The 24,907-nt window shown below is 44.5% G+C and overlaps 1 pseudogene; it reads right to left on the bottom strand.

The window, feature by feature from the left end:
* Positions 1-30: 30 nt before the first annotated feature.
* LOC104669123 lies at positions 31-13,066 on the bottom strand (annotated as a pseudogene).
* Positions 13,067-24,907: the final 11,841 nt, after the last annotated feature.

A 24,907-nucleotide genomic window follows, 5' to 3' on the forward strand; every position in this document is an offset into this window, starting at 1 on the left:
TCTCACACAGATCGAGCCCCCACGAAGCCGTTAGGCGCGCGCCTGCAACTCAGCGCCAGCCGGGACTCCGGAAGCCGCTCTCAAGCCCGCGTGGCCGGCAGGGGGCGGCTGCAGCTCGGGCTCAGGAGCCGCTGGCTTGCGGGTTCTCCTGGGCTCGCGGGGACGTCCGGGAATCGCCGGCGCGCATCCCTTCCGGCCTAAGGCATCGCCCGGACGTGACTCCCGCCCCGCTCCTCCTTCGAAGAGAGGTCGGGGCCGCTGGCAGGGACCCTCCGCAGCCACCGGGGATGGTGCTCAGGGCTGGTTCCCGCCTCCGTGCAGCCGCCACCGGGCAGACCGCCGGGCTTGGCCGCAGCCAGGGCGACATCTAGCCCCGGTTCTGCGAGACTGGGAGCGCCAGCGAGCTTGGGAGTTGCCAGGCGGCTGCGGCTGCGGCTGCTGCGAGCAGACAAAGGGCACCTGCAGCTTGGGCGCCCAGGCGGCGAGGCGTGGCCTGGGCGGCCTCTGAATCGCGAGTGCACATGGCCTGAGAGCCCGCCAGACCCTGCCCCCGCCCGCTTCTCCTCTGCCTGAGCTCGGGACCGCTAGCTAGTGGCCCTCTGCAGCCACCGGGGATGCGGCTGAGGGCCGGTTCCCGCCCCTGTGCAGCCGCCGCAGGGCAGACCGCCTGGCTTGGCCGCAGCCACAGGGATATCTGGCCCCGGTTCTGAGATGTTAGAAGTGCGGGCGGGCTCAGGAGTTCCCTGGAGGCTGCTGTCTGCACACAAAAGGTGGCTGCAGCTTGGGTGCCCGCCCAGGCATGCTGGAGAGGCATGGTCTGGGCAGCCTCGGGATCGCCAGCGCGCCCAGCCTGAGTGCCCCCAGGCCGTGCCTTCCGCCCCACTCCTCCACCGCAGGGAGATCGGGGCCGCTGGCATGGGCATTCGGCAGTCACCCGGGATAGGGGTGAGCGGCGGGTTCTCAGTTCTCGCCCTTGTGCAGTCACCGGGCAGACTGAATTTCTAACATCGCAAATTAAAGAAAAATAGGCGGCCGGGCGCGGTGGCTCAAGCCTGTAATCCCAGCACTTTGGGAGGCCGAGACGGGCGGATCACGAGGTCAGGAGATCGAGACCATCCTGGCTAACACGGTGAAACCCCGTCTCTACTAAAAAATACAAAAAACTAGCCGGGTGAGGTGGCGGCGCCTGTAGTCCCAGCTACTCGGGAGGCTGAGGCAGGAGAATGGCGTAAACCCAGGAGGCGGAGCTTGCAGTGAGCTGAGATCCGGCCACTGCACTCCAGCCTGGGCGACAGAGCGAGACTCCGTCTCAAAAAAAAAAAAAAAAAAGAAAAAAAAAGAAAAATAAGCAAAGGACTTGAATAGACATTTCTCCAAAGAAGATACACAAGTGCCTAATAAGGACAAGAAAAGCTGCTAAACACCATTATTCATTAATAAAATGCAAGACAAAACCAAAACGAGATGCCATTTTGCATCCACTAGTATGGTTTTCTTTTCTTTTTTTTTTCTTTTTTTTTTGAGACGGAGTCTCGCTCTGTCGCCCAGGCTGGAGTGCAGTGGCCGGATCTCAGCTCACTGCAAGCTCTGCCTCCTGGGTTTACGCCATTCTCCTGCCTCAGCCTCCCTGAGTAGCTGGGCCTACAGGCGCTCGGCTAGTTTTTTGTATTTTTTTTTTTAGTAGACACCTTGTTAGCCAGGATGGTCTCGATCTCCTGACCTCGTGATCCGCCCGTCTCGGCCTCCTAAAGTGCTGGGATTACAGGCTTGAGCCACCGCGCCCGGCCGTATGGTTTTCATAACGACACAGAAAATAAATGTTGCTAAGGAGGTGGGGAAATCGGAGCCCTCATGAACTGGCTGCTAGGAATAGAAAATGATGCAGTCCCTGTGGAAAACAATTTGGTGTTTCCTCACAGAATCACACAGAGACCCAGAAATTCCACTCCTAGGTATTATTCACACACACAAAAAAATTGACAGCAGGGTCTGGAACAGATATTTTTACACCCAAGTTAATTGCAGCATTATTCGTTATAGCCAAAAGGCAGAGACAACCCGTGTCCATCAACAAATGAATGGATACACAAAATATGGTACATAAATAATAGAATATTATTCAGCCATTAAAGGGGATGAAGTTCTGATACATGCAACATGGGTGAAACTTGGAAACATGATGCTGAGTGAAGTAAGCCAGACACGAAAGGACAGATGTTGTATGATTCCACTGATATGAAATATCTAGAATAGGCAAATTTGTGAAGACAGAATGAAGACTAGCGTTTACCAGAGACTAGGGAGAGGAAGCAATGGTGAGTTACTGTTTAATGGGTACTTTATTTCTGTTTGTGATAGAAATGAAGATGCTGGTTGTACAACACTGGGAATGTACTTAGTGCTACTGAATTATATACTTAAAATTGTTAAAATGTTAACATAATTTAAAAATTTAAATATGGATCTGAGAATTATTTCTATATCTATTGTTATTTAAAAGATATTTGCTCAAATGCCATTATTAACGTTTTTCTGAATATATTTTTGTTATTGATTTTTAATTTAGTCCTGTTTTCCTCAGAGTACAAACTATGACTTAAATCCTTTTATATTTATTGAGAATTATTTTATGGTCCAGTTTTAATCTATCTTGATTAATGTTCACATACACTTGAAAAGTAGATTTGATTATTGTCACCTTTACTCTGTTGATGTCTGTTTCACACATTTTGAAGTTTCATTAGGTTCACCCATTTAAGATTGTTAATTTTATGAACTGGTCTATTTTGATTATGACTTGACACCTTTATCTTTGGCAGTACTCCTGTTTTGAAGAGCACTTTATCTAATATTAACGTGGGCACACCAACTCTTTTAGGATTAGTACTTGCGTGGCACGTTTACATCCATACTTTTGCCTAAATGTTGTGTCTGTGTCTAAATAAATTGTGGTTCTTAGGAACAGCATAGTGCTGGGTCTTGTTTATTTATTTATTGTTTAATCTCATCTGAAAATTTGAACTTTGAAATTGGGATATCCAGTCCTTCTATGTTTATTTATGTATCAGAAACAGGGTCTGGCTCTGTCACACAGTCTGGACTGCAGTGGCATGATCGTAGCTCATTGTAACCTTGAACTCCGAGGATCAAAGGATACTTGAAAATGAGATTTCTACCTGGGAAAAGATCTTTTGAGAAGTATACCTTACTCTGGCATAAACAAATACCCAGTGCACAGGACTTTTTTCCCTTCTATTTTTTGGTCATGAACAGTTCAAGCACATACAGAAGCAGAGAAACTGGTACAGACATACCTTGAGACACTGCAGGGTTGGCATGCGATGCTGTTTGATAGCATTTTACTCACAGTAGAACTTCTTTCAAAATTAGAGTCATTCTTCTAATTTTGAGTCAAACCCTGCCACTGCTTTATCAACTAAGTTTATGTAATATTCTAAATCCTTTGTTGTCATTTCAACAATGTTCATTCACAGCCAGGAGTAAATTCCATCTGAAGCAACCACTTCCTTTGCTCATCCATAAGAAGCAACTCCTCATCTGATCAAGCATTGTCACGATTCAACAATTCAGTCATGTATTTAGGCTCCACTTCTTTTTTTTTTTTTTTGAGACGGAGTCTCGCTCTGTCGCCCGGGCTGGAGTGCAGTGGCCAGATCTCAGCTCACTGCAAGCTCCGCCTCCCGGGTTTACGCCATTCTCCTGCCTCAGCCTCCTGAGTAGCTGGGACTACAGGCGCCCGCCACCTCGCCCGGCTAGTTTTTTTTTGTATTTTTTTAGTAGAGACGGGGTTTCACAGTGTAAGCAGGATGGTCTCGATCTCCTGACCTCGTGATCCGCCCGTCTCGGCCTCCCACAGTGCTGGGATTACAGGCTTGAGCCACCGCGCCCGGCCTAGGCTCCACTTCTAATTCTAGTTCTCATGGTATTTCTTCCACATCTGCAGTTATTTCTTCCACCGAAGTCTTAAGCCCCCCAGTCATCCATGAGGGCTGGAATCAGCTTCTTCCAAACTCTTGTTTATGTTGATATTTTTACTTCCTCCCATGAATCATAAATGTCTTAATGGCATCTACAATGGTCAGTCCTTTCCAGAAGGTTTTCAATGGACTTTGCCCATATTCATAGAAGGAATCACTCTCTAGGGCAGCTATGTAGCCTTATGAAAGGTGCTTTTTAAATACTAAGACTTGAAATTCAAAATTACTCCTTGATCTATGGACTGCGGAATGGATGCTGTGTTAGCAGGCATGAAAACAACATTCGTCTCCTGTGCATCTCCATCAGAGCTCTGGGGTCACGGTGCACTGTCAATGACCAAAGACATTTTAAAAGAAATATTTTTTTTTTCTGAGCAGTAGATCTTGACAGTGGGCTTAAAATAGCCAGTAAACCATGCTCTAAACAGATGTGCTGTCATCCAGGCTTTGTTGTTTCATTTATTGAGCACAGGCAGAGGAGATTAGCATAATTCTCAAGGGCCCTAGGATTTTCAGAATGGTAAATTCTGAAATTTAAAGTTGTGAGTTTCAACTTAAAGTCATGATTGCATTAGCTCCTAACAAGAGAGTTAGCCAGTCCTGTGAAGCTTTGAATTCTCCTTCCTGGTTTTTAAAAGTCCTAGATGGCATCTTCTTCCACTAGAAGGTTGTTTCATCCGCATTGAAGCTGTTGTTAGCGTAGCCACTTTCATCAATGATCTTAGCTGGATCTTCTGGATAACTTGCTGGAACTTCTCCATCAGCACTTGCTGCTTCACCTTGCAGTTTTATGTATGGAGGTGGCTTCTTTTCTTAAACATGCTGAATCAACTGCCTAGCTTCCAACTTTTCTTCTGCAGCTTCCTCACCTCTCTCAGTCTTCACAGAACTGAAAAGAGGTAGGGTCTTGTTCTGGATTAGGCTTTGGGTTAAGGGAATGTTGTAGCTGGTTTGATCCTCTATCCAGACCAGTCAAACTTTATCCATATCAGCAATAAGGCTGTTTCACTTTTTCTTTTGTTTCCTTCCTTCCTTCCTTCCTTCCTTCCTTCCTTCCTTCCTTCCTTCCTTCCTTCCTTCCTTCCTTCCTTCTTTCCTTCCTTCCTTCCTTCCTTCTTTCCTTCCTTCTTTTCTTTCTGTCTTTCTTTTTTTTTTTTTGGAGTTCAGCTCTTTCACCTAGGCTGGAGTGCAATGGCATGATCTTGGCTCACTGCAACTTCCGACTCCTGGATTCAAGTGATTCTACTGCCTCAGGCTCCTGAGTAGCTGAGACTACAGGCGCACACCACCATGCCTGGCTAATTCTGTATTTTTAGTAGAGATGGGGTTTCACCATGTTGGCCAGGTCTCGAACTCCTGACCTCAAGTGACCCACCTGCCTGGGCCTCTCAAAGTGCTGGGATGACAGGTGTGAGCCACTGAGCCCGGCCTGTTTCACTTTATCATTTGCGTGTTCACTGGAGTAGCACATTTAATTTTCTTCAAAAACTTTCACAACTTGGGTAACTGGCACAAGAGACCTAGTTTTCAGTCCATCATGGCTCTCAACATGCCTTCCTCACTAAGCTTAATCATTTCTGAAAGCTTTTGATTTAAAGTGAGAGACACACAACTCTTCCCTTTACTCAAACATTTATAAGCCATTATAGGGTAATTAATTGGCCTAATATCAATATTATTGTATCTGAAAGAATGGAGAGGCACAAAGAGAGGGAGAGAGATGGGGAGACAGTCAGTAGGTGAAACACTCAACACTTATCGATTAAGTTCACCATCTTATATGGGTGGGCTTGACAGCATCCCAAAACAATTACAGTAGTAACTTCAAAGATCACTGATCACAGATCACCATAACAGATACAATGTTAATGAAAAACTTTGAAATATTACAAGGATTACCAAAATGTAATGCAAAGACAAGAAGTGAGCACAGGCTGTTGGAAAAATGGTGCCAACAGAATTATGCAATGTAAACCTGGGCAACACAGTGGGACCCCCATCTCTACTAAAAAAAATTAGCATGGTAGCACATGCTACTAGCTACTTAGGAGGTTGAGGTGGGAGGATTGCTTGCATCTGGGAGGTCAATAAGTGTTGAATATGTTCTGACTGCTCCACCCACTGACTGTTCCCCCATGTCCCTCCCTCTCTTTGGGCCTCTCTATTCTTTCACATACAACAATGTTAAATTAGACCAATTAATGACCCTACAATGGCTTCTAAGTGTTTGAGTAAAAGGAAGAGTTGCATATCTCTCACTTTAGAACAGTTGCATGTCTCTCACTTTAAGTCACAAAGCTGCAGTGTGGGAGGTCAAGGCTGTAGTGGGCTGTGATGGCACCACTGCTCTCCAGCTTAGGAGACAAAATGGAAACCATGTCTCAAAAAAAAAAAAAAAAAAAAAAAAAAAGAATTTCTGGATGCAGGGTGGTTATGAACCTTCAATTTGTAAAACATGCAATAGCTGCAAAGTGCAATAAAGCAAAGCACAGTAACATGGGTCTGCCTGAATAACAAGCCTCTATCATCCAGCTTCAGCAAGTGTCTGTCTACACATGGCAAATCTTATTTCATCTGTCCTCCCATCCACTGTCCCTCATTCCTGCCTTGGATTGTTTTATAAAAAATCCCAGACTTCATATCATTTCATCCATAAACACTTTAGCATGTATCTCTAGTAGATAAGAGCTATTTTTATTTCTAAACATAACCACAATATATTATGACATTTTTAAATGTTAACAATAATTCCTTAATATCGTCACATAGCCAGTTCAGTTTCCCTGTCTCGTAACTTTTTTTACAGTTCAGTGGTTCAATTCAGTATCCAAACATAATCCATATGCCCAAGGCATCCATTTGTAATCTGTTTTTTCTACTTTACTCAGCATGTATAACATCGCTATCACATGCAAAATGTTAAAATACACACATCTAAGGAAGGGTGAAAAGGAGAAGCTAAGGTTTTTAAAAAATAAAACAAAAATACTTAAACTTAATTTTCTCATTCATGCCTGTTGCCCAAGTGAAAACAAGAGAGGCTCTTTATTCTCTCCACTTTTTCTGGCTGTTTTTGGCTCACAGCCATCCAAACCTCCCTGGGCATGTTGGAAAGAGAGGGATGAGGAATAAGGGACTCTTGCTTTGTCAAGAACAGCATTCTGTCCACAAGCTGGAAGGGCAGAATCATGTGCAAAGAGTAGTTCCAGTTCCACAAAGGGCAAGGTGGGATTTCTTTTCTTTTCTTTTCTTTTTTTTTTTGAAAATGCTTGATTTCAGCTCTCTCAATCACATTTGTTTGTTTGTTTGTTTGTTTTCAAGACTCCCCAGCTGAAGTGCAGTGGCACAGTGTTGGCTCACTACAACCTCTGCCCCCAGGGTTGAAGCAATTTTCACGCCTCAGCCTCCCAAGTAGCTGGGACTACAGACACCTGCCACCACGCCTAGCTACTTTTTGTATTTTTAGTGGAGACAGGGATTCACCATGTTGGCCAGGCTGGTCTCAAACTCCTGACCTCAAGTAATTCACCTGTCTTGGCCTCCCAAAGTGTTGGGATTACAGGCATGAGCCACAGCACCTGGACCCAGCTATCAATTACGTTAAAAAGTCGTGTAATATGGCCAGGTGTGGTGACTTATGCCTGTAATCCCTGCACTCTTGGAGGCTGAGGCAGACAGATCACCTGATTCCAGGAGTTTGAGACTAGCCTGGGCAACATAGCAAGACCTGGTCTCCACTAAACACATACACACACACACACACACACACACCCCACACACAAAATTTAGCTGGGCATGGTGGTGCACACCTGTAGTCCCAGTTACTTGGGAGGCTAAGATGAGAGAATTACCTTAGCCCAGGAAGTCAAAGCTGCAGTGAACCATGATGGCACCACTGCACTCCAGCCTGGGCAACAAGGATGAGACCGTCTCAAAAAAAAAAAAAAAAAAAAAAAAGTCGATAATGGATCCATTCGTGTGAAAACCATCCTGATATACTGAAATAGCATTTGCATTTTATCAAAAGATTGGTAAGATAATACCTTAACTCGAAGAAATGAAACTCCACTGCTAGAATCTTCCTCTATCCCTAAAAAACATTTAGGTTACACCTCTGCTTCTAGGCAACAAGTGGTTCTTTTACCCTATACACAGTTGGGTTCCTAATCATGGAATTAAACTATTTCTAAGACATGCAAAGCTAGAGGGTCACAGTGCAGAAATTCTCCAAAGCTTCAGCGTTTCTCACACTAGCCGACCTAGAGGTTAGGTTTTCATTCTTCCAATTGGGGTATCGCTCACCAATAAAACCTTGTGGTCCTTCCTGAGACCCTAACAAGATAAGCATGAGAAAATTCACTTTTATTCTTTTTAAAACATGAAAAAACTTTCCTTTGAAAGTTGATTAAACTGGGTCTGGGTCTATCTTACTCTCTTTTTCTAGTCTACGAATTCACTCTTACCAGAATCACTGTTCACCACGCAGAGCAGAACCAGTCCCTTCTCCATATTGGCTAACGAACTCCAAATCAAGGGACAGGGAGGCTGTGCTGAGGTCCAGAAGAACGGCCACCAGGCACTCATCTGTGCCACCAAACATCTGGGCTGGTGGAGGCTCGGCAGCTGGACTCCAAAGTGCCTTAGGGCTCAGGACCAGAGAGGGGGAAGAGAGTCCAGTGCAGCAACCTCCTCCTAAAATTGTCACAAGCCACTTCTGCTTGCTAAAAAGCAGGATGCTTTAGGAAAGAATGATTTCACAAGCATTTTCTTTCTCTTCAGTCATGTGGAGGATGAAAAGCAAAAATCCACAAGAACTTTTGTTATCACTTCCCTAAAGTCAGAGACCACGTATTAGTCTACATGAGTACCCGAAGCCTAGCACTTGATGGAAATGAGAGACACAGAAATGCTCATATCATCAAGGAATGACGGCTGCTTCAGGGTCACAGCCTGAATGTTATTTCTTTTTTGTTTTTGAGACGGAGTCTCGTTCTGTTGCCCAGGCTGGAGTGCAGTGGCACGATCTCAGCTCACTGCAAGCTCCACCTCCCTGGTTCAAGCAATTCTCCTGCCTCAACCTCCCGAGTAGCTGGGATTACAGGTGCATGCCACCACATCCGGCTAATATTTTTGTATGTTTAGTAGACACGGGGTTTCACCATGTTGGCCAGATTGGTCTCGAACTTTCGACCTCAGGCAATCTGCCTGCCTCTGCCTCCCAAAGTGGGTGGCCTCCAAGGAAGGAGCCGGACTCCAGACTCTAGGGGGCGACCTCCCTCCTCTTGCCTGTGCTGGGGCGGAGCGGGCGCACAGCATTTCCGCGGGAATCCTGAGCACGGCCGGGCCCCCACACCTGCCGTGGTTCCCGGATCCGCGTTTTCTCACTCTGTGTCGCGGAGGCAACCTGGGACCCCCCCAGGCCACGGAGCAGTGGGCACCACGGGGGGACACGGCCATGTCGGTGGAGGCGTCAGGAACGGAAACTGGCACTTGGGTGGGGGTCCCGGTGGCTGGGTCTGAGTTTTTGCTGTTCCTGCTCCTTGAGGGGCACAGCCCTGGTGCCCAACAGTTCCTGTGGAGTGGGTAGCCATCCACTGTGGGAGTCTCCGGTCCCCACCGCAGGCCCCAGTTCCCGGCCCCCTGGGCCAGAGGAGAGGCTGGACTTTGGAGGGTGAATGTGAGTGCCTTCGCTGGAACCGGCCCCTCCGCCCAGTGGCCAGCGTGACAGGTGAGGCTCTAACGCTACCACTCGCTGCATCCTGTGCTAGGCTTTTCTGGGTTTGCCCGCGGAGCTGCTCCGTGCCAGGAGAAGCAGCGCCCTGCAGCACGCTGGAGGCTGGGGCCTGCCACACCATAGCTCGCCTTGTTGCCACCGCCTGCTGCGGTGGGTGGCGGCGACCGAGACTGCAGAGTGCTGCAGCGGTAGGAGGGCAGCCGGTTACGGCCAGGGCGCGGGGAGGGCTGCGGCAGTGGCCAGCGGGTAGGAGCCTTGTAGGATGGGCCAATCCGTGGAGGGCGACAGAAGCAGTGGTTGTATTGGTATCAGCGCTAGTGGTGGCAGCAGCAGCAAGTCTGGGGTCGGGGAAGTGGAAGTGGGAGAGAGAGCTGCGGGGGGCCCTCCTGGCCCGGCCTGGCCTGGCGTGGGTAGGAAGCTGTGGGTGCTGTACTGTAGGCCTTGGTGACAGCGGTGGAGGCACAGCCAGGGTAAGGAGGAGTCCCCCTCTTTTTCCTGCAGAATCTGAAGGATCCTTTCCTCCTGCTGACACCTGAGCCAGGTGTGAGTGGAGCATTATCTCACTCTTAACAAAATGTAGGGGATGACTATTTGTGTATCTTTTTGCTTGTGTGTGTGTGTGTGTGTGTGTTTTGTGAAAAAGTCAAACTTTTTCAAATTTCTTGAATCTAGGAGGGGAATCAAGGTATCGTAATAGGCCTTCTGATTCCCTCACCTGTTCTTTTTCCTTTCTTCCAGTCTGTTTTTTCTTTTTCTCGTCATCATCTTCTTTTCCTCTTTATTTGCTTATGCAGCTGCTTCTATATCTTGTTTCTATTCTTGCTTCTCCTCCTGCTCCTTTTATTTGCTTTTTCTTAAGCAATGCCATTAACAACAAACCAAAACGGAGTTAAAAATAAACTACTTGTTGGTGTGTTGTATTTTAAAAATAATCGGTCCATTACTATGTTTTAGAGATTTGCATAATTGTTTAGTTACTGGAATAGCTATGCTTTCCTGATTCTGTTAATGCATTGTAATTTACTCAAGGAATTAAAAAAATGGAGCATCAAGTAAAATATTGGTAGCAAACAGCCGTTTCATCTCTTTCACATATTAGTCTGGAGATACGCAAAGAGGCACGGGGAATAAGTTCCAATGTATGAGATCATTAAGTGAACTGTATTTCCCTTTATGTTATTTCACTGCCGCTATTTTCAAGAGTATTATCTGTATGAGCAAACCTGGTTTGTCACCACATCTTCGCAACAGGAAAAGGAAGGGGAGGATCATATGTATAATGTTTTAAGGCCAAGATTCACAACCAAAAAAGGCTTTATTAACTTTTACCTTTAAGAACCTGCAGTATTGAGTTTTCTTTTATTCCTAGTATTACAACCTTTAGTATGAACTCTTTTCTTTAGTGATTGCTCTAGAAGTTTATGCATTTTATTGACTACTTTAAAGAAACAAATCTATATTGTATCATTTTTTCAAGCATACAGAAATGGATGAGGCCTATAATTTTGACACTTTAAAAATTATTTTTAAGATTATGACATGTAAAACACTGTTGATATATGGAAGAATATGCCTAAGTACCACCAGATAGCTTGTTTTGAAGAAATGATGTCTAAATTTTTGTCCAGAGTAGATTGGTTGCAGTTTCTTGGGTGTGTTTTTCAGTACATTGCCTCAGTGTTTTAAAGAATATAGAAATTGGCCGGGCGCGGTGGCTCAAGCCTGTAATCCCAGCACTTTGGGAGGCCGAGACGGGCGGATCACGAGGTCAGGAGATCGAGATCATCCTGGCTAACATGGCGAAACCCCGTCTCTACTAAAAAAAAAAAATACAAAAAATTAGCCGGGCGAGATGGCGGGCGCCTGTAGTCCCAGCTACTCGGGAGGCTGAGGCGAGAGAATGGCGTAAACCCGGGAGGCGGAGCTTGCAGTGAGCTGAGATCCGGCCACTGCACTCCAGCCTGGGCGACAGAGCGAGACTCCGTCTCAAAAAAAAAAAAAAAAAAAAAAAAAAAAGAATATAGAAATTTGAATACTGTTTGCCCTCATATAGTCCTTTGTTTATAGGTTGTTTAATATTTCTAGAGACTAAAGACATCACAGCCTCCTTTAAGATTCGGTAATATTAACAAAATTTGAGGTATGTAGGGTTAGAATCCAACAAATACAGAGAAAAATTGCTAAATTATATAGCTGTAGAGTAGGAAATGAAAGCTAGGTTCTAGGCTCTAAGGGGGCCATGAGCTACCGTACAATTACATCAGGGCATAGAGCGGGCATTACAGGGTGGTTAAGAGAGTGAGCTGTGGAGCCAAACTCTACGTGAACATGACTTTTTTTTTTTTTTTTTTTTTTTTACGGATTCTCGCTTTGTTACCTAGCCTGGAGTGCAGTGGTGCAATCTTGGCTTACTGCACCCTCTGCCTTAGAGGTTCAAGGGATTCTTTTGCCTCACCCTCCCATGTAGCTGGGACCATATAGGTGCATGCCGCTACACCTGGTTAATTTTTGTATTTTTTGGTAGAGACGGGGTATCACCCTGTTGGCCAGGTTTGTCTCGAACTCCAGACCTCAAGCGATCTGCCTGCCTTGGCCTCCCAAATTATTGGGATTACAGGCATAAGTCTCTGTGTCTGGTTTGGGGGAGTTACTGTTGAAGTACTGTCTTTGTAACCCGAAGCAGGCCTTTTTGAAACTGATGATGTTGATGAAAAATTCCTTCTACTGAAGTCTTTGCAACGTATAATCATTTCACTTCCATTTTCCTACATACTGTTTCTATTTAATGGTTCCTTGTATTCCACAGACTGTGTTTTGGTATTCATAACTACAGTATTCCTTTCCTATGTGGAAAAGGAAAAATGTATTGGCCTTTTTTAACATATAAATGAACTTCACAAGTAACAATTTTTTCAAATCAGTTTTCCCTGTTGTGAATCTCGAAGTGGGGACATGATGCACTTTCCTGTTTAAGGTAAAGTACACATTTATCCCTTATCTCAGAATAGTCAGAAGTCAGCTTCTTACTGTGTGGTTAGTAATGCAAATATTGATAAGGCCGTGTTGACAGTATTTAGAAGAATTCTGAAATAGCACTTGTTAATCTGTAAGTTTTATGCATTTATTACTTTTTTTGAAATTTTTTATAGTGTTCCCAAACTTGACTCTCATAGGCTATTAGTAATAGGTTTTACTTCTAGCTCTTCTGGCCTCAAGTACATAAGATGTATTTTCTTTAGGTTTAGCATATAATATAAAGTCAATTGTTTATTTCAGATTTTAGAAGAACGAAAAGGAACTACAGAATCATTGCTTACATTGACACTGGCCCCATTGTCCCAATGGATTGGTGTTTTTGGGTGAATGTAAAAATTGACCCTGCTGTTAAAGCTTGAAACTTGTATCTGTTTTATCTGAGTTCTCTCCTCAGAAAAAGACCTTCAAGAAGTTCAGATAACTGAAACATACCAGATCACAGCACCACATGCCTCCTGCCCCTCCTTAATTTCTGTTCTCTTATACATGGTTACATTTCTTTCCTGTGCCTGTTAGTCAAGCCAATGGGTTTGAGACTGAGCTCCCGTCTCCTGGGCTGCAGCACCAGGTTAAAGCTTCTTCCTTGGCAGTGCTTGTGGCCTTAGTGACTGGCTTTCTCTCTGGCGAGCAGCAGGGCCTGGATGAAACCCCTGGTGTTTGGGTAATGACAGGAACAACATGTTAACTGTTATTCTTTGTTGGAATTTTACTTTCTAACTTTTGACCCTTCTTCACTATCTCCCATTCCTCTGACCTCATATCTCTTTTGTCTTTGACTTTACAGTCAAGGAAATTAATGCTCCCTAAATCCAAATAGTAAGGTTAAAAGAAGAGAAAGGAAATGTGTGCAGAGAAAGCATAGTTTACAAATGAATTAAAGATGGATTCCTAGATATAGGTTTATAGATTTACCTAGAGTTTTGAGTTCAGGTGACTTTTCACAATACGCAGCAAGTGGAAAAGAATCCCAAGATAATTGTGACATGAAAAAGCTAGATGTTGAAAACCAAAAAGATTTCACTTCGGTATGGCACTTTTAATTCAAGAATACTAGCCACCAAATGATTTTTTCTGACAGTAATCATTGCTCTTTAAAAATTAAGAGAAGATGTATTTATAACTTTTACTTTACTTTTAGTACAGCTTCTGAATTTAGTTATCAATAGACAGGACAAAATAGATGAGCATCTGCTTCCCTTCCCCATAAACAATGTATTCTTACCGAAATGTAATATATTTTTATTTATATCTGAAAGCAGTGTTTTTCAATCTTTTCCATGTTAGTAGCTCAGATCTTTAAGGACAGAGGATGTATACGGGGGGAGGGGGCAGCTTGTGGTCTTAATCCTAACTGGCACTCTGATATTTTAGATTATTCCTTTCATATTTGTCAATAAAACTTCTGCTCCAGTAGGATGAGCCTATTTACCTTGTGACTGGCTAACAGATCTATTGCTTTATATACCAGTTTTTAGAAGCAGACAGATTATGTTACCTGGATTAAAATGTGTTTGACACTAAAGTTAGTTTCAAAACTTAATTTTTACTTATGAGTTACTTTAAGTACAACTTTGCTTAAATTATAGGATCGAGTTTCCATAACTTTCACCATAGTGAAAATGGAAAGCAGGGAACATTCCACAGCAAACCTTGAGCTTATTTATAGAGAGTTAATTGTCTGAGCAAAGCAAGCATTCACGCTGGTGTGTGTGTGTGTCAGTGACAGATGAGCATGGTACTTGAAGCATAATTGTGTTTCTTCAGATTCCGATATCCAGTAATTTTATCATATAGCCAGAGTAACTAATATTAAATCCCCAAGCCTAGTTGGGTTTACTCTATATTTGCGTTTTAAAATAATGTTTTTAAGCTACCAAATAGACAAGTTATATATATTTTTCTGAATTAGAAAACGTTATTTGGATTAATAGAGTTAATAGAATCATCTTTTATGTTTATTATGTCTTTTTTTTTTTTTTCTTGAGATGGAGTTTCACTCCTGTCACCCAGGCTGGAATCTCAGCTCACTGCAACCTCTGTCTCCCAGGTTCAAGTGATTCTCCTGCCTCAGCCTCCTGAGTAGGTGGGATTACAGGTGCCCGCCACCACACCCGGCTAATTTTTTATATTTTAGTAGAGATGAGATTTTACCATGTTGACCCAGGTTGGTCTCAGACTCCTGACCTCAGGCAATAACCCCCACCTCGGCCTCCCAAACTGCTGGGTTTACAGGTGTGAGCCACCACACCCGGCCTATTATGTCTTAAAAGTGCTTGCATCGTCACCGAGATTATCTTTTATCTTTCAATGTGAATTTTTATCGGTTTATTATATGTTGTTTATTTTATTTTTAGGAAGTCATCATTTTTTAGAGGGCATTGACAGAACAGTACTAGCAGAAGGCTAAGAAGGTTAGGAGAAAAAGACGTTTCTTATATTTTCTGTTTTTTTTTAAATTTTATTTTAAATGCAGTCTCACTCAGTCGCCAGGCTGGAGTGCAGTGGCATGATCTCAGCTCACTGCAACCTCCAACTCCCTTGTTCAAATGATTCTCCTGCCTCAGCCTCCTGAGTAGCTGAGATTACAGGCACACACCACCACACCCAGCTATTTTTTGTATTTTTAGTAGACACTGGGGTTTCACCAGGTTGGCCAGGATGGTCTCAATCTTTTGACCTCCTGATCCACCTACCTCGGCCTCCCAAAGTGCTGGGATTACAGCATGAGCGCTTGGCCACCTCCTCTTGGGAGAAATGCACTGATTCTGTTTGCCATGTGGATATATTTTGGGAGTGATATTGATCTAACTTTATGGAAATAATATTAGATAGAAAGTTAGCAGATGGATTCTCTATCTGATGAGAGTTTTGGGCAAATCGAATGCCAAGTTACAGAGTCTTATTTTTTCCTCTGATGCAAGAAAACTAAATTTGCCAGCCGGTGAAAAACTCTCAGAGCTCTGGATGCGATTTTAGGACACTGAATTTCTACCATTCCGTTTCTTACTGCTTTTCTTGCACGGGAATCATGGCACAAGTTGCAGTTTCCACCCTGCCCATTGAAGATGAGGAGTCTGTTGAAGATGAGGAGTCCGCTGAGGATGAGGAGTGTGTTGAAGAGGAGTCTGTGGAGAGCAGGATGGTGGTGACATTCCTCATGTCAGCTCTCGAGTCCACGGTGAGACGTTCTGTTCTAACGTTCTATAGTTGGGTAGTACTGGGCGGTAGATAAGGTTGATTTGTTTTGGTAGAACTTATAATTTTATAATTTATAGTTCTAATGAGTAGATCTTTTTCTTGAATAGTAGTTATAGTCAAACACTTCTAACCAAATGTGCCATGTTGTCCAGCCTGGTCTCAAAATTCTGGGCTCAAGAGACCTGCCTGCCCTGGCCTTCCAAAATGCTGGTGGGATTACAGGTGTAAGCCACTGAACCTGGCCAGATATTTTTCTTTTTATGGCTGAATAATACTCCGTGTATGTATATATTACACTTTCTTTATCCATTCACCTGCTGATGGGCATTAAGGTTGGTTCTACATTTGGCCACTGTGAATAATGCTGCTTTTAAACGGGTGTACAAATTGAGTCCCTGCTCTCAGTTCTTTTGAGTATATACGCTTAAAGGGTGTTGTTGGGTCGTATAATTCTGTGCTTAATATTTTAAGGAGCTGCTAAACCATTTTCCACAATGGGCTGTACCATTTTACTTTCCAAAAAGCAATGCATACAGCTTCCAATTTCTCTATAGCATTGCTGACAGTGCATATTTTCTGCTTATTTTTTTGTTTTGTTTTGTTTTTTTGAGATGGAATCTCACTCTGTCGCCCAGGCTGCAGTACAGTGGCGCGATCTCAGCTCACTGCAAGCTCAGCCTCCCAGGTTCACACCATTCTCCCGCCTCAGCCTCCCAAGTAGCTGGGACTACAGGCGCCTGTCAGGCCCGGCTAATTTTTTGTATTTTTAGTAGAGATGGGGTTTCATGTGTTAGCCAAGATGGTCTCAATCTCCTGACCTTGTGATCTGCCCTCCTCAGCCTCCCAAAGTGCTAGGGTTACAGGCATGAGCCACTGAGCCCAGTCTATGTATTGTATTTTTATAGTGTTTGAAATTAATCTGAGGTTTTTTGCTGATACCAAATTAGGAAAGGTTTTCCAAAAATAATACTGCTTTTTATAAAGAATTTTACGTGTTACTTGATGCCCTGCGATCTATTTTCTCACTAAGAAGAGGAACTTCTCAATTGGGCACAGTGGCTCACCCCTGCAATCCCAGCACTTTGAAAGGCTGAGGCAGGTGGATCACAAGGTCAGGAGTTCAAGACCAGCCTGGCCAACATAGTGAAACCCAGTCTCTAATAAAAAAAAAAAAAAAAAATTAGCCGGGTGTGATGGCGGTTGCCTCTAATCCCAGCTACTCGGAAGGCTGAGGCAGAGAATTGGTTGAACCTGGGAGGCGGAGGTTGCAGTGACCGAGATTGCGCAACTGCACCCCAGCCTGTGTGACAGAGCGAGACTTCATCTCAAGAAAGAAAGAAAGAAAGAAAGGAAGGAAGGAAGGAAGGAAGGAAGGAAGGAAGGAAGGAAGGAAGGAAGCAAGGGAGGGAGGAAGGGGAACTTCCCTCCATCCAGCCTCATTCCACTGCACCAACTCTTCTGCGTTGGGTTGTGCAGGGGAGAAAGGGAGCTTGGCACCTCTTTGCTGTGTTGAGTTGTGGTAACCCATCACTGGGTTGTAAAGTGCATTGCCTCCTCTTTTTTTTTTTTCCTTTTTTTAAATTTTTTTTTTTAAATTTTTGAGACAGAGTCTCACTCTGTTGCCCAGGCTCGGGTGCAGTGGTGTGATCGGTGCTCACTGCAACCTCAGCCTACTGGATTCAAGCAATTCTCCTGCCTCAACCTCCCAAGAAGCTGGGACTATGGTCACGTGCCACCACACCTGGCTAATTTTTTTATTTTTAGTTGAGAGAGGGTATCACCATGTTGGCCAGACTGGTCTTGAACTGGCGACCTCAGATGATCTGCCCGCCTTGGCCTCCCAAAGTGCTGGGGTTACAGGCATGAGACACTGCACCCGTCTACCTCCTCTTTTACTTAGGAGAAATGCACAGATTCTGGGTGCCATGTGCATTTATTTTGGGAACAATATTGATCTAACTTTATGGAAATTATACTAGATAGAATTCTAGTATAGAATATCTATACTAGATAGATAGAAAGTTAGCAGATGGATTCTCTATCTGATGAGATTTTTGGGCAAATTGAATTCTTAGTTTCTGAGTCTTATTTTTCCCCTGATGCAAGAAAACTGAATCATCCAGCCGGTGAAAAACTCACAGCTCTGAATGTGAGTTTAGGACGCTGGATTTCTACTACTTACTTCCTTACTACTTTTCTTGTGCAGGGATCATGGCACAAGTTGCAGTTTCCACCCTGCCCGGTGAAGATGAGGAGTCTGTTGAAGATGAGGAGTCCTTGGAGAACAGGATGGTGGTGACATTCCTCATGTCAACTCGCGAGTCCACGGTCAGACCTTCTATTCTCACATTCTGTAGTTCGGTAGGACTGGGCGGTAGACAAGGTTGATTTGTTTTTGTAGAACACACAATTTTATGATTTTTGCTTCTAATGAGTAGATCTTTTTCTTGAGTAGTAGTTATGGTCAAACACTTCTAACCAAATGTGTGTGCGGAGTTTCTACACCGACTTTTGGACAATCTGGATACCAACTGGGTATGTCACAATTCCATCCTGACACCATCCTGGTGTTAGTGCAGACCCCACAGGATGGGGGCTCAGTCCCAGGAATCTACCCTTACTTCACAGGCCAATTGCAAGTCCTGGGTTGTTACATGTAGTTTTGACCAACCAGTTAGAAAACAGGGTTTCATGACCCCCTTCATGGGTGGAATCATTTGCTAGAACAGCTTGCAGAACTCAGAAAAACAGGTTGTTTTCATTTTTTCTGAGACACAGAGTCTCAGTCTGTTGCCAGGCTGGAATGCAGTCATGTGATCAAAGCTCACTGTAGCCTCGAACTCCTGGGCTCAAGTGATCCTCCCTCTTCAGCCTCACAAATAGCTGAGACTTCAGGTCTGCACCACCATATCTGGCTATGTTCTTTTATTTTTTGTAGAGATGGGGTCTTGTTATATTGCCCAGGCACGTCTCAAATTTCTGGGCTCACATGATCCTCCCACCTCAACCTCCCAAAGTGCTGGGATTATGGGCGTGAGCCACTGCATCTCACCAATTATTTTACCGGTTCATTTTAAAGGATGTATCTCAGAAACAGCCAGTGAAAGAGATGCATATGCTGGGCACAGTGGCTCACACCTGTAATCTCAGCACTTTGGGAGACTGAGGCGGAAACATCGCTTAAGTGCTCAGGAGATGAAGACCAGCCTGGGTAACATGGTGAAAACGCATCTCTCCAAAAAGATTTTTCTAAAAATTAGCCAGGTGCAGTGACATGTGCCTGTAGTTCTAGCTATTCAGGAGGCTGAGGTGAGAGGATGGGGCTTGCGCTAGGGAGGCATAGGTGGCAGTGAGCCATGATTGTGCCATGGCACTCTAGCCTGGGAGACAGAGCCAGACCCTGTCTCGAAAAAAAAAAAAAAAAAAAAAAAAAAAAAAAAACACAGAGCAAGGTATGTGGGGAGGGGTACAGAACTTCCATGCCCTCTATTGTGCATATTACCTTCCTCATATCTCCCTTGTGTTCAGCAACCCAAACATTCTCCAAATCCTGTTGTTGAGGGCGTTTACGAAGGCTTCGTTATGCAGGCATGACTGATGAAATCATTGACCATTGGTGATTAAGTTAGTTTTCAGGCACTATTTCTTCCTGTCGTTATGCAGGCATGACTGATGAAATCATTGACCATTGGTGATTAAGTCAGTTTTCAGGCACTATTTCTTCCTGGAGCCCAGTGGGTGAGGCTGACAGCTCCAAGCCTCTAATCACATGGTTTGGCAACCAGCCCTTTTTCTGAAGCCGTCTAGGAGCTTTCAGTCACCCAGTCATCTCAGTAACATCACCAAATGCATTCTTACTATGATGATTCCAAAGGTCTTAGACGCTCTTGTGTTAGAAACCCGGGACTACGACCAAATATTGAAACAAAAGTTGCCCCTATCACCTTTATCACCGAGGCCTTTATAAGAACTTGAGAAGCTCTGTGCCAGGACCAGGGGCAGAAACCTACTGTGTATTTCTTTTGTTTTTCTTTTGGACACAGAGTCTCTCTCTTTCACCCAATCTGGAGTGCAATGATGCAGTCATAGCTAACTGCAGCCTCAACCTGCTGGACTCAAGCAGTTCTTCCACCTCAGCCTTCTAAGCATATGGGACTACAGGTGCGCACCATCGATGCCCAGCTAACGTTTGTATTTTTTTGTAGAGATGGGATCTTGTTATATTGCTGAGGCTGGTCTTGAACTTTTGGGCTAAAGCGATCCTTTCACCTCAGCCTCTCAAGTAGCTGAAACTACAGATGCATACCACCATGCCCAGCTACTTTTTTCTTTTCTTATTTCTTTTTGTTATTGTTGTTTAGTTGAGGGGGTCTCACTATGTTTCCCAGGCTGGTCTCAAACTGACCTCAAGTGTTTCTACTGCTTTGACCTCTAATCTGTTGGGATTACGATTGTGAGCCACGGCCTCTGTGTTCAACAATCTCAAGGGTCTTTATAAGAGAAAGAGGAGCTGGGCACAGTGGCTCACGCCTGTAATCTCAGCACTTTGGGAGGCCGAGGTGGGCAGATCAGAAGAGGTCAGAAGATCGAGACCATCCTGGCTAGCACAGTGAAACCCTGTCTCTACTAAAAATACAAAAAGTTAGCTGGGCTTGGTGGTGGGCGCCTGTAGTCCCAGCTATGGAGGAGGCTGAGGCAGGAGAACGGCATGAACCCGGGAGGTATAGAGAGCGGACCACTGAACTCTAGCCTGGGTGACAGAGCAAGATTCCATCTTAAAAACAGAAAACAAAAAAACAAAAAACAAAAAACAGAGAAAGAAAGAGTTAAGAAAGTCAGAATTGGAGGAGATTCGCTGATGAAAGCAGAGGTCACAGAGGTAGATTCGAATATGCTTCGCTTCTGGCGTTGAAGATACAGTTAGGGGCCTTGAGCTTAGGAATGGAGGTGGCAATAGAAGCTGAAACAAGCAAGGGAACACATCCTCTCTGGAGCCTCCAGAAGGAATGCAGTCCTGCTGACACTTTCGCTTTAGCCATAATAGACCTATTTTGGATTTCTGGCTCCTTGTACTGTTAGGTAGTAGATTTGTGGCGCATTAAACCACTTGATATAGGGTGGAAGCAAGAAGAAATGAACATGAAGCCAGGGGTAGTGGCCCACACCTGTAATTCCAGCTATTTAGGAGGCTGAGGCAGGAGGATTGCTTTGGCCCAGGAGTTCAAGACAAGCCTGGGTAACAAAGTGATACCCTGTCTATACAAAAAAAAAAAAAAAAAAAAATTAGCAGGTGTGGTGGCATGCACTTGTAATGTTAGCTGTGAGAGGGGCTGAGGCAGGACGATTTCTTGACCCAGGAGTTCAGGTCTCAGTGCATTGTGATCGTGCCATGGCAACCCAGCCTGAGTGACACAGTGAGACAATGTCTAAAAAAGAAAAACACACAAAAAGAGAAAAGAAAGAAAAAAGAAATGAGTGAGCATGGCAGGAATAGGGACAGATAGCGATATTAAATAGAGTGATCAGGGTTGACCTCCTAAGTGAAAATTGAGCAAAGACTTGAAGGAGGGGAAGGAACTGGCCGAGGTGCTGAGGGAAGAGTGTTGTAGGCAGAAACAACAGAATAAAGATGCTAAGAGGGAACTCTGGTGTGTCTGAGGCTCGGGAAAGAGGCCCGTGGAGCAGAGAGAGGGAGAGGAGTAGGAGAGGAGGCCAGGGAGTTGTTGGGCTCAGATCAGTACAGATTGTGTAAGCCCTGGGAGGCTATTCCTAGGGTTTTGGCTTTTACTCTGTCTGAGATGGGAACTGTGGGAGGGCTCTGAGCAGAGAAGCGACATGATCTGTCTCCTAATTTAAAAGTGTCCCATGGCGGCTGAGTTGAGAAAGATTGTGGGAAGATTTGGGTAGAAGCAGGGAGGCCCAGCTGTGGCAACATCAGGTGGGAGATGATAGTGGTTCTGACCAGGGTCCTGGCAATGGTGAGAGATGATTGATTCTTGTTGAAATACTAAGTAATTAATAAAAACCACTACTGCTTTTCCCAATTATATGAAGTATGGAAAGCTAGATTAAAGAAATCTCAAGTCAGGCCAGGTGCAATGGCTGATGCCTGTAGCGTCAGCACTTTGGGAGGCAGAGCTGGGAGAACTGTTTGAGTCTGGGAGTTTGAGGCCACCCTGGGCAGCATAGCAAGACCTCCTCTCTATGCAAATAAAAATTAATAAGGTATAATTATCAGGCATAGTGGTCTGTTCCTGTAGAACCAGTTACTCAGGTTGTTGAGGTGGGCAGATCTCTTGAGGGTGTGAGTTTGAGGCCAGCTTGGGCAACATAGCAAGGCTTCTCTTTCTACAAAAAAAAAAAAAAAAAATAGCTGGGTGTTGGGGTGCTCATCTGTAGTCCTCGCTATGGTGAGGCTGAGGCAGGAGGATCCCCTGAGCCTAGCAGGTCAAGCCTGCAGTTAGCTATGAGTGCACCTCTGCATTGCAGCCAGAGTGACAGAGTGAGACCCTGTCTCCGGATACAAATACAAGTAGGGAAATCTCAATTCAGACCAGTCTGTTTGTGACTATGCAGCCTTTGCAACCCCAGAGCTGTGCGACTGGGTTTGTGTTGCTAGAGATGAGGAGACCCATTGCCCAGGTGTTGTTGCCTGTCTAATCAGTTTATTTTAAAATATATTAATGAAATTTATTTCATCATACTTTATGACCTGATACCTGAGTGGTTTTTGAATTCTCTGAATAGCTTGTAACTACTCAAACATCTTTTGGTTCCATAATTAATTACTTCTTTTTCTAATTAGCTTTTTAAAAGTCAGAATTGGTATTAGACTGCCTAATCAGTTTTTATTAATGAGGAGATGAAATTGAGTTGTTTGTACACTTTATCTAAGATAGTGTCCTATTGGCTAATTCAAATCAACAGTTAAGCAAATGCAGAACTAGAGCTTCTCCAGCATGGAACTCTCTCATGGTTCTTGAAGATGCCATTCCTTCCTTCCTTCCTTCCCTCCTTCCTTCCTTCCTTCCTTCCTTCCTTCCTTCCTTCCTTCCTTCCTTCCTTCCTTCCTTCCTTTCTTTCTCTCTCTCTCTCTTTCTCTCTTTCTTTTTTTCTTTCTTTCTTTCTTTCTTTCTTGCCGGCGTCTCCCTCTGTCACGAGGCTGGAGTGCAGTGGCTTGATCTCAATTCACAGCAACGTCTGCCTCCCGGGTTCAAGTATTTCTCTTGCCTTAGCCTCTGAAGTAGCTGGGACTACAGGCGTGTGTCACCATGCCCTACTAAGTTTGTATTTTCAGTAGGTACGGGGTTTCAGCGTGTTGACCAGGCTGGTATTGAATTCCCGTCCTTGTGATCTACCAGCCTCGGACTCCTAAAGTGCTGGGATTACAGGCGTGAGACACCACGCCCGGCCTCTTTTTTTTCAGTCTTTAATAAATCGCTGCCATCATTTCAGACCTCTTGCTGTTTAGGCACTTAGGAATTTTTCACTGGAATTCATGTAAAGAAAGACCATGGGTGTTTATACTGGATTTAGTTTTCATCATTCGACTGCATGAAATGCATTCAACTCACCCCTAGCGCCCTAATTTTACTAATGAATTTTTCAGATACTACTCAGCTAGCAACTGAGCCTGACCAGCAACCCACCCTCAACCATTCAGTGTCTTTTGTTCTTCTCTGTTCCTTCTGAACGTTGATTACTCTCAGAAGGTGATAAAAACTTGCATTTCTTTTTTTTTCTTCCTAGAGACAGGGTCTTGCTCTGTCACCCAGGCTGCAGTGCAGTGGTGTGATCATGGTTCACTGCAGCCTGAAACCCTGGGCTCAAACAGTGCCTCCCACCTCAGCCTCCTAAGTAGCCGGGACTACATACATTTGCCCCTATGCCCAGCTAACTTCTTTATTTTTTATTGTAAGGACGGGATCTTGCTATGTTGCCCAGGATGGTGTCAAACTCCTGGCCTCAAGTGATCATTCTGCCTCAGCTTCCCAAAGTGCTTGGATTATACGCAGAGGGGTAGCCACCTGTGTTCCACTCCCATTTTCTTTTTCTTTTTTTCTTTTTGAGATGGACTCTCGCTCTGTCACACAGGCTGGAGTGCAGTGGCATGATCTCAGCTGACTGCAACCTCCACCTTCCTGGTTCAAGCAATTCCCCTTCCTCGGCCTCCCGACTAGCTGGCATTACAGGCACATGCCACCACTCTCAGCTAATTTTTTTGTATTTTTAGTGGAGATGGGGTTTCAGCATGTTTGCCAGACTGGTCTTGAACTCCTGAAATCAGACAATCCACCCACCTTGGCCTCCCAAAGTGCTGAGATTACAGGCGTGAGCCACCACGCCCGGCCCTTTTTAAAATAATTATTTTATTGAAATATGATTAAAGTATCCTGCAATTCATTTATCAAAGTATGCAATTCAGGCCAGGTGCAGTGGCTAATTCCTATAATGCTAAGACTTTGGGCGGCTGAGGCAGGTGGATCGCTTGAGTTCAGGAGTTTGGGACTAGCCTGGGCAACATGGCAAAACAGCATCTCTAGCAAAAATACAAAAATTAGCTGGGTGTGGTGGCTCATGCCTGTAGTCCCAACTACTCGGGGACATGAGACTGGAAGATCACTTGAGCCCAGAAGGCATAGGTTGCAGTGAGACCAGATGGCACCACTGCACTACAGTGTGGGTGACAGAAGGAGCCCCTGTCTCTAAACAAATAAAGAAAAAAAGAAAGTATGCAATTCAGTGGTTTTTAGAATATTCACAGAGCTGTGCATCCATCACCACAGTCTCTCTTAGAAGTAATAACCCAATTATCAGTTACCCACTTATGAGTGATAAACCCTCACCTCTCAGCAGCTACCTCCAACTGCCCCCATGTTCCTGTGTCTTCATAAGCAACCACTGATTTATTTTCTGTCATTGTAGTTTTGCCTAATCTGCA

Source organism: Rhinopithecus roxellana, chromosome 16, assembly GCF_007565055.1.
Source record: "Rhinopithecus roxellana isolate Shanxi Qingling chromosome 16, ASM756505v1, whole genome shotgun sequence".
Lineage (NCBI taxonomy): Eukaryota > Metazoa > Chordata > Mammalia > Primates > Cercopithecidae > Rhinopithecus > Rhinopithecus roxellana.